Genomic DNA, 12,327 nt, shown 5'->3' on the forward strand with positions numbered 1-12,327 from the left:
CCTTCGCGGAGACGAGGGGTGGGTGGTGTGGGTGAGAGAGAAAGATGTAGAACTGCGCTCGTGAGGGATCGCACGTTCGCACAAAGTTGTCAGGTTTGCAGCGCGGTCGATGGCGCCCCGTTGGAGGAGAATTAGAGCACGTCGCCGTTAGGGGCTTCCGTGATCTGCCGTGGGGGGTGTGGTCGAAGGAAGAGCGATCGATACAGTCGATACCAATATCATGAGCGGAGTCTGAGCAAAGTTCATCTCCACGGTGCGGACCTGTGAGTACAAACAGCTCCGAATATTAGAACTCGTCTTCAACGCTTAATGAGCCGTAATTCTCATGCAGGATGTTTGCGTTTACAGTTATTTACAGTCAACAGATCCTGTGTGTCTAGTGCTGTAAATTCTCTTCTAGCCAGAGGTGATTTATTTTGCCACAGCTGGGTTCATCTCCCTAGAGGTGGAACGGAGACGGTGGTGTTGCACGCCGTTCTTCAGTGTGTCGTCATTCCTTTTCAGCCCCTCACACGAAGCGCACCGGTTTCTCCCTCCGTTCACCTTTACGCGTTCAGCTGCGGTCAACACCTCGCAAACATCATACGCTCGACATCGAGCAACCTCATCCTCTGGGAAGGGATCTCGTTTCCACTGTGTTTCAACTGATGCAGGATAATTTCACATTTTTTTCATTTATCTGACACTTTTCTCCAAAGCGACTTACAATTATTTACCCATTTATACAGCAGGGTAGTTTTGCTAGAACAATTAAGGACAAATACCTTGCTGAAGGGTATTACAGCAATAGGTGAAACTCGAACCAAAGGCTGCAGATCGAATCACCAGGGTACCAGGCGCCCTGGCTTTGGACAAATTATTAACCACTATTAGTTGAACTTTTTCTCCAAGACAATCATTCCATCATCTGAATGGTGCTTTTCTCCAAGTTTGACCATTATCAGAGCTGTGTAATATTTACACGACCAGTTCCGGGTACTTTTTGCTCAGAAGTACAGCAGCGAGAGGTGGGATTCAAACCCAGAATGATGGAGTCTGGAGGCAGCATTCGGTCACTATAAAACAGGGTAATTCTGGCTTGGTAAGGGGTGCTACGGTATGAGCAGGGGCTCAAACCCATGCTGTTCAGGTGCATGGTGAAATCACTAAACACCACACCACCCTCTACATTTACAGTGTTGAAGCAAAGTTTTATAATAACTGTCATTAAAAATGCATTTCATACACATGAACCGTATTGCTCTGCTGTGCCCTGTTATTACTGATATCTGAATTCAAGAAAGCGATTCCCCCCAAAACCAGTACCATCTGGGGGCAAATCCTCCTCCACGCAGGTGCATTAAGGAGGCAGAAGAGGGCAGTAGAGATCTGCTGGACTGTTCTCACCTGAGGGACTGTAGATGCCCTGGGAGACGAGCGCACTGAACATGCTCGTCTGCAGCTTCTGGGTTTTTTGACCAAACTGTGGGTTCCGACCTCACGGTATTCGTATAATTTCATATGCACGCCTCCCGCCAAATTTGTTCATGCGCTAGGAACTGCCTGATATAAATGCTAGAATTAATGATAAAAAAGCACTGTTTTCTGTCATCATTAAATCCAGACCCTCACATTCAGGAGCTGTACGATTGGAGTGGTCATTCAGTCCCGGCTTCTTCTGAATACAAGGACGCACTTGTTGTTTCTGGGCTACCTGGTGGCAGGACTGTAAGCGTGCAATCGGAAGGAGCTGGGTTCCAATTCCAGACAGCCAGGCATGTCAGGCTCCCATGACATGTTACACATGCGCACACGCACACAGACACACACACAGAATCTGAAGCTGCTTGTCCCGAGCAGGGTCCCGGCGAGCCGGCGCCTAACCCGGCAACACAGGGTGCAAGGCTAGAGGGGGAGGGGACACAACCAGGACAGGTAACTTTGAACAAAGTTAATAAATTTCTATTAAATTATAATTTAATGATATTAAATTATTAAAAATGCATTGATACACAAAGCTCTGTGTTTGGGGGAAATTTTTGTGTGGGCTCCAGTAGCGCAATGGGATAGCGCATGGTACTTATACAACAGTACTCCGCAGAGTAATGCTGAGGTTGTGAGTTTGAGCCTCACCTGGCGCATGATTTTTCAAGGAGGAGAAGGTTATTGGATCACATCCCACTTCTGCTGCAATGCCCTTGATGAATGTTTGAATTGATGCAGTAAAAGTTCCTAGGCTGAATAGAATAACTGTAAGTAGCCTCTACTGTAAATCACCACACTGTGCTTTGCAGAAAGTTGTGTTTTCTGCACCCAGAGCCGCCGCTTCAGCAGTCTCAACCCTCTGCGCTCACATGCTGGCCTTTCTCCGTCTGCTCATCTCCTCTCCACCCAGCTGAAATTCACACAAGGGATACAGTTTGACCCTTCGAGTCCACCGGCGCGGGATCGCCCCAGCACGCGACAGCAGCTCTCACCACCGGGCCTCCTCTCCACGGTAAACTTGTGCAGCGGGTTCGAGCACCACAACACAGCGACGACTCCACTGCAAACTGTGTGTGTGGCGTTAACCCCTGTAGGCCTCTGCTTCACCGCAGCCGCTTCAAATTGGTAGAGAGGAGAGGAGCGAGTGCAGGTGCTGTGTGTGTGTGTGAACGTGTGTGAACGTGGGAGGTTCCTTTCTCTAATGTGTGCTCATCAGCAGCACCGGAACCATCTCAACTGATCTGTTTTCTCCGATTGTTAAATCCGAACTAAAGTTTGGCAAACAAGCAAACAGAAAAAAAAAAAACTTCTCGGCGCCTCTCGCACACTCTTCCTCTTTTAATTACCGCGTCCCCCCCCAATTTCAATTATCACGGAGAGTGGGGGCGGATTTTAATAACAGAGACCCGAGCGCCCTGAGATGGTGCTTTGTAACGAGGAAGACAGCTAATTGCAGTCAGTAATTATAGCTCGGGGGGGTTCCACCTCCAGGGCAGGTCTTAACCCCCCCCCAGCGGAAGGGGAGCGTCGAGGGGGTCGGACCCACGCTCCCATCTCTGCCATACGCTGACCTGTCCACTGAGGCCGCCCTTAAACACAGACGCGCAGTATGAAACATCCAGTAACCCAGAGACTCATTAATTATACCAGATATTCCCCTGCACCCCCCCTCCCCTCAATCCAAGAAAGGGTTCGAGAGTTCCCGTGCACTGCGACGAAAGCACTTCACTGGCTGCCCTCTTGTCTCCTTCCCAACTCCACCTAGGGGTAGGGGGATGGAGCACCGTACGGTAAACAGAGTGATATACCACACGGCGCCACCCCCAGGTGACACTGTAAAACACGTCATTAATATTCATTACATATTTGGCTTCTTTACTAACGATAAAAAAACCTTTGATGTGAAAGATCAATGGCACTGATGTTACTGGGCTTCTTCAATTAAACCGCCACTAGGTTATGAGATATGAACTGGAATAAGATCAATCCTGTATGTGAACGAGGACACGTGCGTAACACGTGTGTATTATTGTTATTAATGTACATATACTTCAACAGCATTTACTCACAGACACCAAGGTATTCTGACTGTACTCTACCTGCTTTACCCCCAGCTGCTAGAGTAGTGCTTAGTGCTGTGGACCCACAGGTGTCAGGTCTGAATCCCACTTCCAGCAGCAAGGTACTTATCCTGACTTGCTCCGGTAAAAGTACCCACATCTACCCAGCTGCACAAATGGGTAAATCATTGTAAGTCACTTTTGAGAAAATTCTCTGCTGAAAAAAAACAAACATGTTAGTATGTTTGTCCATTTATGCAGCTGGGTAATATGTAACGTAACATTACTTCAGAATCTTTACTAGAGCAGAATGTGGGATTGGAACCTATGACCACAATGTAGGAACTCTAACCACCTGCTGCCCTGACTTCACAAACTATTCTTACAGTTTTCAAGAACTTTATGTAACATTGCCAGACTGGTGTTAATGCCTCCGTTTATCAGGAATGCATTTACAAATGCCAATTTTAGAGTGATATTTTTGGTCGGTATTTGTCATATGTGAGACACCTCTAGATAGCGTGAACTACCACCCCTTCAAGCCTTCATTTGCAGTTATTCACCATTATTTATGACACCTTTGTCCAAGGTAACCTGCACCATTCTTTTTGTACATTAAAGGACTTGAGTTTGGTGATGTTACATTTATTTGTTCCGCTGGTTTGTTTCCATGGCAACTGACAACATATGGTGAATATATTTACTGTGATTTACCTATTTATTCACCTAGGTTATTTTTACTTTTTCACTTCTGTATATGTGAACTACCCCCTTTAAAAGTTCATACTCTAGGTGAGGCTCGAACTCACAACCTCGGCATCGCCCCGCTAAGCACTGCTGTATAAGTACCACACGCTAACCATTTGTGCCACTAGAGCCTGAAAGAGACCCTTCCACTTGATTTTTTTCAGTGCAGTCAAGGTGATGTTGACTTTCAACCATACACAGAGTTCTTCCAGAATGTTCTTTCCCCCACTTGTGTCCTTAGTGTTGAAAGGGTTGGGTCCAAAGTCACTGTGGTTGAGTCCATCCCTCTGGTTGCTGCTCGTCTTCTCCCTCGTTTTTCTCCAATGTTTACAACCATTACAGTGTTTTTGAAAAAATCCACACGTCCAAAGTAAACCTCACTGTCATCATTTATGTTTCCAGGGGGAGGTTGAGGAAGCCTATAGCGTACAGGTTGGAGGTTCAAATCCCACCTGCTGTTGGAGTTTCCATGGAGCTCCTTACTCTAGTTGGCCATACCAGTCGTATGTGTTAAAGTGAAAAATAATTGTGTTGGTTCTGAGAAAAGTGCTGGCAATATGGTTACACTCCAGTCCGACCAGTTATATACGTTGACCTTCCTGTCTTACCACGGTATTTTTAAATCTTGTTTCTGCTCCAATGTTTAGTGGAGTTTTTCCTTTTCCCTGTCCTGCTCTGGATTGGGATACAAAGCAAGAGCCTGCAGGCTACAAAATAACAGCACTAACCACTACTCCACCTACTGGCCAGTTTAGGGTGCACACTTCATCAGGGGTGCTATAGTAGAAGTGGGATATGAACCAAGAACTTCTGGTGAGACGAGTACAGCTCTGACCACTACTGCATCTTCAAATTACAACCACACCTTTCCCTCTTTGAGCAGCACATGGTAACCAACTGCATCACTGCAGCCTGACACATAAAAGCCTATAAAGGTTCAGATATTAATGTTGCATTTTTAATATTATTTTAATGAATGTGTTCAGTGTTTCTTCAGGGTGTAACATGCCATGGGGATCTGACCTGTATGGCTGCCTGGAATTTGAACTCAAGTCCTTCTGATTGGAAGGTCACAGTCCCCCTGCTGGGTAGTCTAGGAATTGTCTGCGCAGTCTTCTCTTCAGAAGGAGCTGGGTTCGAATTGCAACCATATCCTCATATGGAAGAGCATATGAAGGTTTGTGTGTTAATGCATGTTTAGTTTTGCTTTAGTCGATTTTTTGATGTAAAAGAGAGCTGAAGATCGGTGTGTCGACTGTGGACATCAAGAGCACGGACGACCGCTCGGTCATGGACAAGATGTAGTACTTTCAAGATACGAAACAACAAAATTCAGCCCAAAAAATGGGAAAAAAGACAGTAAAAAGACTCCATATGATGTGTGATAAGAAATGAGCGGCTTCTGAACGACTGAGACTTTCGGGCAACCGGTTCTTTCTCAGCCCACACACCCCAGTGACTCACACCTCCCCGACACTGAAGTAAAACATTGACCTGACACTGTATTATAAATACCGTGGTGCATTATACTGCTTTTTGGTGTTAAAAAATAAGCAAATTGTAACATTCACTTCCAACTCTTCAAGACTGCGTTTCCAGGACTATAAGCCTGTCGTCCTCAGTTTTTACACCGGTTTTACTGCTGTCCAAGCCGTGGAGCGTAACCGGGCTGTTGCTCTGACCTCAAATCCTTTCAGTGCCAGTGAATTGTATTTAATGGATGGATGAACCTTCATTAATTCTCACCGGGAAGTTTGGGAGATGCCCTCCTACTGGGCACCAGTTTACACATGGGTCACGTCCCTTCCACCCCCCTTTCTGGTGAGAGTGTCATGCTACTGGCCTTCTGGTCACTTGGTGGTCCTGCTCACATGGGGTCCAAAAGCAAAAGACCAGCGGTCCTCAGTTTTTGCTCAGTGTGGTAAAATGAGCTCCCTCTTTCCCTCAGAGCTGCTGAATCTCAGCACTCAAGACAGGTCTCAAACCCACCTCTTTCAGAGCCTCTTTCCTCCTGATCTCCTGCATAAATGAGCCCAATGCCAACTGCTACCCGTCCTGGGTGTGTCCCCTCCCCCTCCGACCTTTGCCCTGTGTTGCCAGGTTAGGCTCCGGTTCCCCCGACCCCGTATGGGACGAGCGGTTCAGAAAATGTGTGTGTGTGTGTGTGTGTGTGTGTGTGTGTGTGTGTGTGTGTGTGTGTGTGTGTGTGTGCCAACTGCTATGATTATCTAGGTTTTTGATATTTGAATGTCACGTCTACAGGCTGCCACTGGAGGGATGTGAACCTGCAACATGCTGGTATCAGACACACAAGCATAACTTTTACAATCCTATGTTTGTGTCTAAAGTTCTTCATCTGTTTTCATCTGTATTCGATGGACTTCAGTTTACTCTGAGATGAATGTTGCTTTAGAGGAAACGGTCTGCTAGATTGATAAGTACAAACATGACCGTAGATGCAATGGCTCCTTTAGGGAATTTGATTAAAGACCCATTTACTCCAGGGCTGTGCACCAGTTGGTTGCTGGTCCTCTGACACAACATGCTGGGAAAGACCACAAGGAGGGACTCCAGAGGGACTCCAATAGGACCGAGAGTGGGTTTCCACACCTGCATTTCAGTGACCGTACATTCAAGATGACCACAAACTCCACGCAACCTTTTTATATGATTTTTAAAATTATATTGCATATTTTTATTTTATAAAATGAATTTTATTATTAATACTTATGTATTCTTTACTTATTAATTCCCATTGTAGCTAGTCAGTGTTTGTGTGTGGATATTCAAGAGCTAGTCACCTATAAACAGTAGCTGCTTTTGCAGTCCAGGGTCACAATGGTCCAGTGCCTATCCTGGAAGCATAGGGTCTAAGGTAGGATGTGGGATCAAGTCTCTGAAAGGGCAATCTCACACTCACACACACACACACACACACACACACACACACACACACACACACACACACACACTATAGGCAATTTATAGGGAGTAATTCATCAATTAACATGTTGGACACACACACACACACACACACGCACACACTGTATAGTTATAGCGATAGCACATCCAGACTTCAGGCCAGAAGTACAGTAGCAACATGAGACCATTAAACACCGGACATCATGTGAGGGGTCGTGAACGTTGCAGAATGGTTCTGACAGAACGGCACTGATTCAGTCATCAGCAGAGGTCAACAGCAGGGTCACACTCCCTTTCTCGGTGTTGGGCCATCAGCACGTGTTCACGGTGACGTGTGGGGAGGTGATGGTCAAGGATGGTCTTGTCGGCCTCAACTGGAAGCTGGGTGAAACTTGAAGAGGGCGAGAACAACGGAGCTAATTAGACACACAGAGCTGGCGGAGGGGGGGTTTGGAGCTGGCACCATGCCGACAAACAAAGGCTGCGGCCTGCCGATGAGCGGGAGGGTGGAGACTGCTTCATTAAGGGTTTGGGAACAAAGCGAGGAGGTGCGAGCGAGCGAGCGAGAGAGAGAGAGTTGTGGGGGGGAATGAAAGGCTGTTTAATTAAGCCTGAGCCGCAGGATGAGGCGTGAAGCCAACTTGTCACGGTGCTGCGAACACTTCCACCTTCTCCTGCACCGCTCCAGAGGAGCTCCAGGCTCTGCCCCGGTCATGTCAACAGCCGAAGCCTCTGGCGGCGCGATGCGCGACCGTTGGCGTGCGTGCGATGTTTGAGTTGTGTGTGTGTGTGTGTGTGTGTGCGCGTGTGTGCTCGTGGCTCTCCGGAACGCCCCGACACGACAGCAGCACATCTAGTTAAAGGTTCCGTTCTCTTCACATCAATCACACACCTTTTTTTTGCCGTTGTTCACATCCTATAACAATTAGTGCTGCCGAAGGTGGGCTGTCGCGGTGAGCGTCACCTGGGCACGTGCCGAAGAAGAGCGTTGCCGGGGGGGGAGCCTTGTTGCCGTCGCCGCTTGCGTTTGGGATTTTTGGGCATGAAGAAGGACATCAGAGGAAAATGAGGGGAACAAACAGCAGAGACTCCAAATGGCCCAGAATTGAAGATCTACACCCAACAGCATCAAGACGTATGTGAAATGTAGAGAAAAATCATGATAGCTTCTTAAAGGGGGCTCACTTCGGGGAACAGGAAGTCCAGCGTTTCACTGATCTGACACTTTTTCCCAAAGAAAATTGTTTGCATTTTTTCATGTAGCTTTTCTCCAAAGCAACTTAGAATTTTAAGGTCCTTACCACTGTTTACTCATTAATACAGCTGGGCAATTTTAACAGAGCAAATTCAGGTAAATGCTTTGTTCAAGAGTAGAACAGCTGGAGGTAAGGCATGAACCTGCAACCTTTGGGTCCAAACATTCAAGATACACAGGACAAGAGATTACACCCCATGTGTATATTACCACAGTTGAACACAAGGACCCAGTCCAACCAACCTCACCATGAAGGCACAGAGAACAACATTCAACATTGCCAACATACATCTCTATGACTCGAGACCAAGAAGCTTAACTTCCCTCCCTAAGCAGGCTAACCCCAGGGTGCTGACATGGGCATTTCATTGATGCTGTCAAGCGGGCACCTCCCTTCACCGGCGTTTCATTGAATTAGGCCCACGACACCTCCAGAAGGCTCAACAATGCAGCCTGGTGTCCCAGACCCACCTCCTCCTCCACCCTCAATGAATAACTCAACTCCACACACTCAACTACACCGATTAAACCACAGTTCCACGCATACCTGCAAGTGCACCACCTTCACAAAGTCAAACCATCCCGGATTACACCATACCTCCATACCTGCCAACAAAAATCTGCAAATACACCACTCCACAAACTTAAACTAACCTACTTAACAAGACCACGCCACCTTACCTACCTAATATTTCTTACAGCTACACTACTTGCTGTCCAAAGCCTGGGCGGTTTCTACTGCATCTGTTGAGGGCAAACCCTTTGTTCAAAGGCACTACCCAGGGAGTGGGATTCAAGCCCATATCTAGTGATTACATTCATATCATCAAATGTTTCTTCAAATCACTGGCACTTTACCCCCAAAATCATTTGTTACAATTTACCTGTTTGGATATGTGAGTTTAGGGTGAGTAACCTGTACAGTACCAAACCAACAGGTGGGATTTGAACCTATGCTTTTAAAGGCCAAAGACAGAGGTGCACACCAGTTTTCTTCATGACTTTTACTGGGCAGCTTCGCTGTTTTGAAATGACTTTCGTGACGAACGTGGTCAGATCCGTGTCAGTGCTGCATTCCAGTGGACACTCCTTCAGCTGTCACCCAAAACTTCTGCTCTAAGTGAGGCTCGTACTCACAACCTCAGCAGCCCTCCATTGAGTACTGCTCTATAAGTACCACATGCTAACCTATTATGCCACTCGAGCACAGAACAAGCAATCACCCCCCCCCAAGGCAGCTAAGCCAATGCAGACTCGACCACACACACACACACACACACACACACACACACACACACACACACACACACACACACACACACACACACACACACACACACACACACACACACACACACGTTCTGAACCACTTGTCCCATACAGGGTCACAGGGAACCGGAGCCTACCCAGCAGCACAGGGCACAAGGCCGGAGGGGACACACCCAGGACAGGACACCAGTCCGTCGCAAGGCACCCCAAACAGGACATGAACCCCAGACCCACTGGAGAGCAGGACCCAGTCCAACCCACCATGCCACCGCACCACCACGCCCATCCCTCACAAAAATTTGCAATTTGTCTTTTTACTTATTTTTTGCCTATTTTGCATGTTTAGACGGTAAAATTAAATTAAATATAACTATATATAACTAGTATATGTGGCCCCATCGCAGTCTATAAGGGTCAAAAAATGCAGAAATATCTTTTTATGCGCATATTACTTAGAAAATCTGAAAATGGTACGAAAAATTAAATACCGCTATAACAGTCCAGGCACAAAATGGAGAAGAAATAAATGTGCAATTTCATATGCGGTGATTTAGACAAGGAGAACTCATCTCACTTCAGCGCTAAACCATTACACTTTGAGACGAGTAATTAATGCCATCCACAGTCTTCTAATGACTGTGCATTTAAAATATTTTCTTGTGCCGGCTTGTCATACCTCTGCAGGAGGGTGTTCTAAAGAGGTGGGAAAGTGTATGGCATTTATCACACACCTCATGTAGACAGCAGACTGCGGTGTAAGGCACATTTCAGATAATTTTATCAGTATGCAACCAAGATATTAAAGTAATGTCCACCAATTTAAAATTTTTATGGCTTTAATTTGGCTTCTGTGAGTTAATATTTAACATCTTTTGTATCTACTCCTAAATGACAAATAAAAATGTTTGTTAGGCTTTTGGTCACAGCTGAACAGCATATGGATGTGAAGGGACATAACACTTTCGAGACTTATAACACCAAAGGAGAACAGAACAATATTATGCTCTAGACTTTGGCTGGTTTATTAGGTACGCCCAGCCAGTACTGGGTGGTGCTGGAAGGTTCCACAGGGTTCACGGTCCATGGTGGCTTGACAGATTATTAGTGTTTCTGCAGGTTTATTGCTAGTACATTCATGTTCCATGATCCTTTAAACACTTTATGGAATTTGTACCATGATCAGCTGAGACGACCCAGTTAAATGTGTCCGAGGGAAACCACCCCCACAGCATTACACCACCACCACCAGTGTGTATTGTTGACGTGGGTCTGCGGATTCATTCTTTCCGTCAATTTCTGAGCAATTTCCATTCTTCCAGTTGTGGGGACTGCATGCACACTGGAATGTTATTTTCCTGATCTCAGCCCACAGCAGATGAACCTGCCATGGAATTCTGCTGCTGTGGCCCATCTGTTTCGAGGTTTGATGAGTTCTGCCTTCTGAGATACCCTTCTGTATGCGTCTTGTCCATTCAAACCAGCACTTAGACAGCAACCATACCTCTCAACCTTGTGTGCATAATATCTAAAACCATGTGACTCAGTAGCTGTGAGGCATGAACTGTATATGTGAACGTTCAGGTATACCTAAAAAGTGGTCAGTAAGTGCATGTAGTTGACAAGAGGAGAAATACACTCTCTGGGATGGAACAACAACAAGTTACAATAGAAGTTTACTGTTGTTTCCATCTATGGGAGGCTCCGGTAACATGTGGTACTTACTTTGCAGTACTTTCTAGAGTGATGCTGAGGTTGTGAGTTTGAGCCTCACCTAAAGCATGAAATTTTAAGATTGCCACTACTGTCAATCGCTGCAGGAAAAACAGCCCACATGTATCAATGGGTAAATCAAGTGTAATGGGTAAGCTCCAGTAGCGCAATTGGTTAGCGCGTGGTACTTATATAGCAATACTCATGAGAGTGATGCCGAGGTTGTGAGTTCGAGCCTCACCTGGAGCATGAAATTTTAAGGCTGCCACTACCTTGAAGTGCTGCAGTTAAAATTGCCCACATGTATCAAGGGGTAAATCAATGTAAGTTACTCTGGCAAAAAGTGTTCAATACACCAATATGAGTCAACCTCCTATAATGCACTTTGAACAGGGTTGTATTTACTCTGCTCCATTCTCAATCACCTTGTCCCCTTTCTGTTCATTTGAAACTCACACACACACAAGAGACAATTTGCTTGTGACACCCCCAAAACATTACACCACCACCACCACCACCACCAGTCTGTACTGCTGTTATGTGTCAACGGATTCATTCTTTTCACCAATTTCTAAGCAGTTTCCATTCATCCAGTTTTGGGGACTGCACAACCATGTGACTCACTAACTGTGAGATGTGAGATGAATGTGTGAACATCCAGGTATACCTAAAAAGTGGTCGGTAAGTGCATGTAGTGAACAAGAGGACGAATACACTCCTTGGGATGGAACAAGAAGAAGTCACAATAGAAGTTTACTGTCACCACCAGGGGTGTCAGGCTCCAGTAGCGCAATTGGTTAGCGCGTGGTACTTATATAGCAGTACTCACGAGAGTGATGCCGAGGTTGTGAGTTCGAGCCTCACCTGGAGCATGAAATTTTAAGGCTGCCACTACCTTGA

General features: G+C 46.2%; 2 non-coding genes across 2 annotated transcripts; both read left to right on the forward strand.

Annotated features, from left to right (window-relative positions):
• The first annotated feature begins 11,582 nt into the window (after window positions 1-11,582).
• Window positions 11,583-11,676, forward strand: trnai-uau (transfer RNA isoleucine (anticodon UAU)). The gene is made up of 2 exons: window positions 11,583-11,620; window positions 11,641-11,676. It is a non-coding gene; the product is annotated as a tRNA-Ile (tRNA).
• Window positions 11,677-12,205: 529 nt separating this feature from the next.
• Window positions 12,206-12,299, forward strand: trnai-uau (transfer RNA isoleucine (anticodon UAU)). The gene is made up of 2 exons: window positions 12,206-12,243; window positions 12,264-12,299. It is a non-coding gene; the product is annotated as a tRNA-Ile (tRNA).
• Window positions 12,300-12,327: the final 28 nt, after the last annotated feature.

Source organism: Scleropages formosus, chromosome 17 (genome assembly GCF_900964775.1).
Source record: "Scleropages formosus chromosome 17, fSclFor1.1, whole genome shotgun sequence".
In the NCBI taxonomy this organism is placed as follows: Eukaryota; Metazoa; Chordata; class Actinopteri; order Osteoglossiformes; family Osteoglossidae; genus Scleropages; species Scleropages formosus.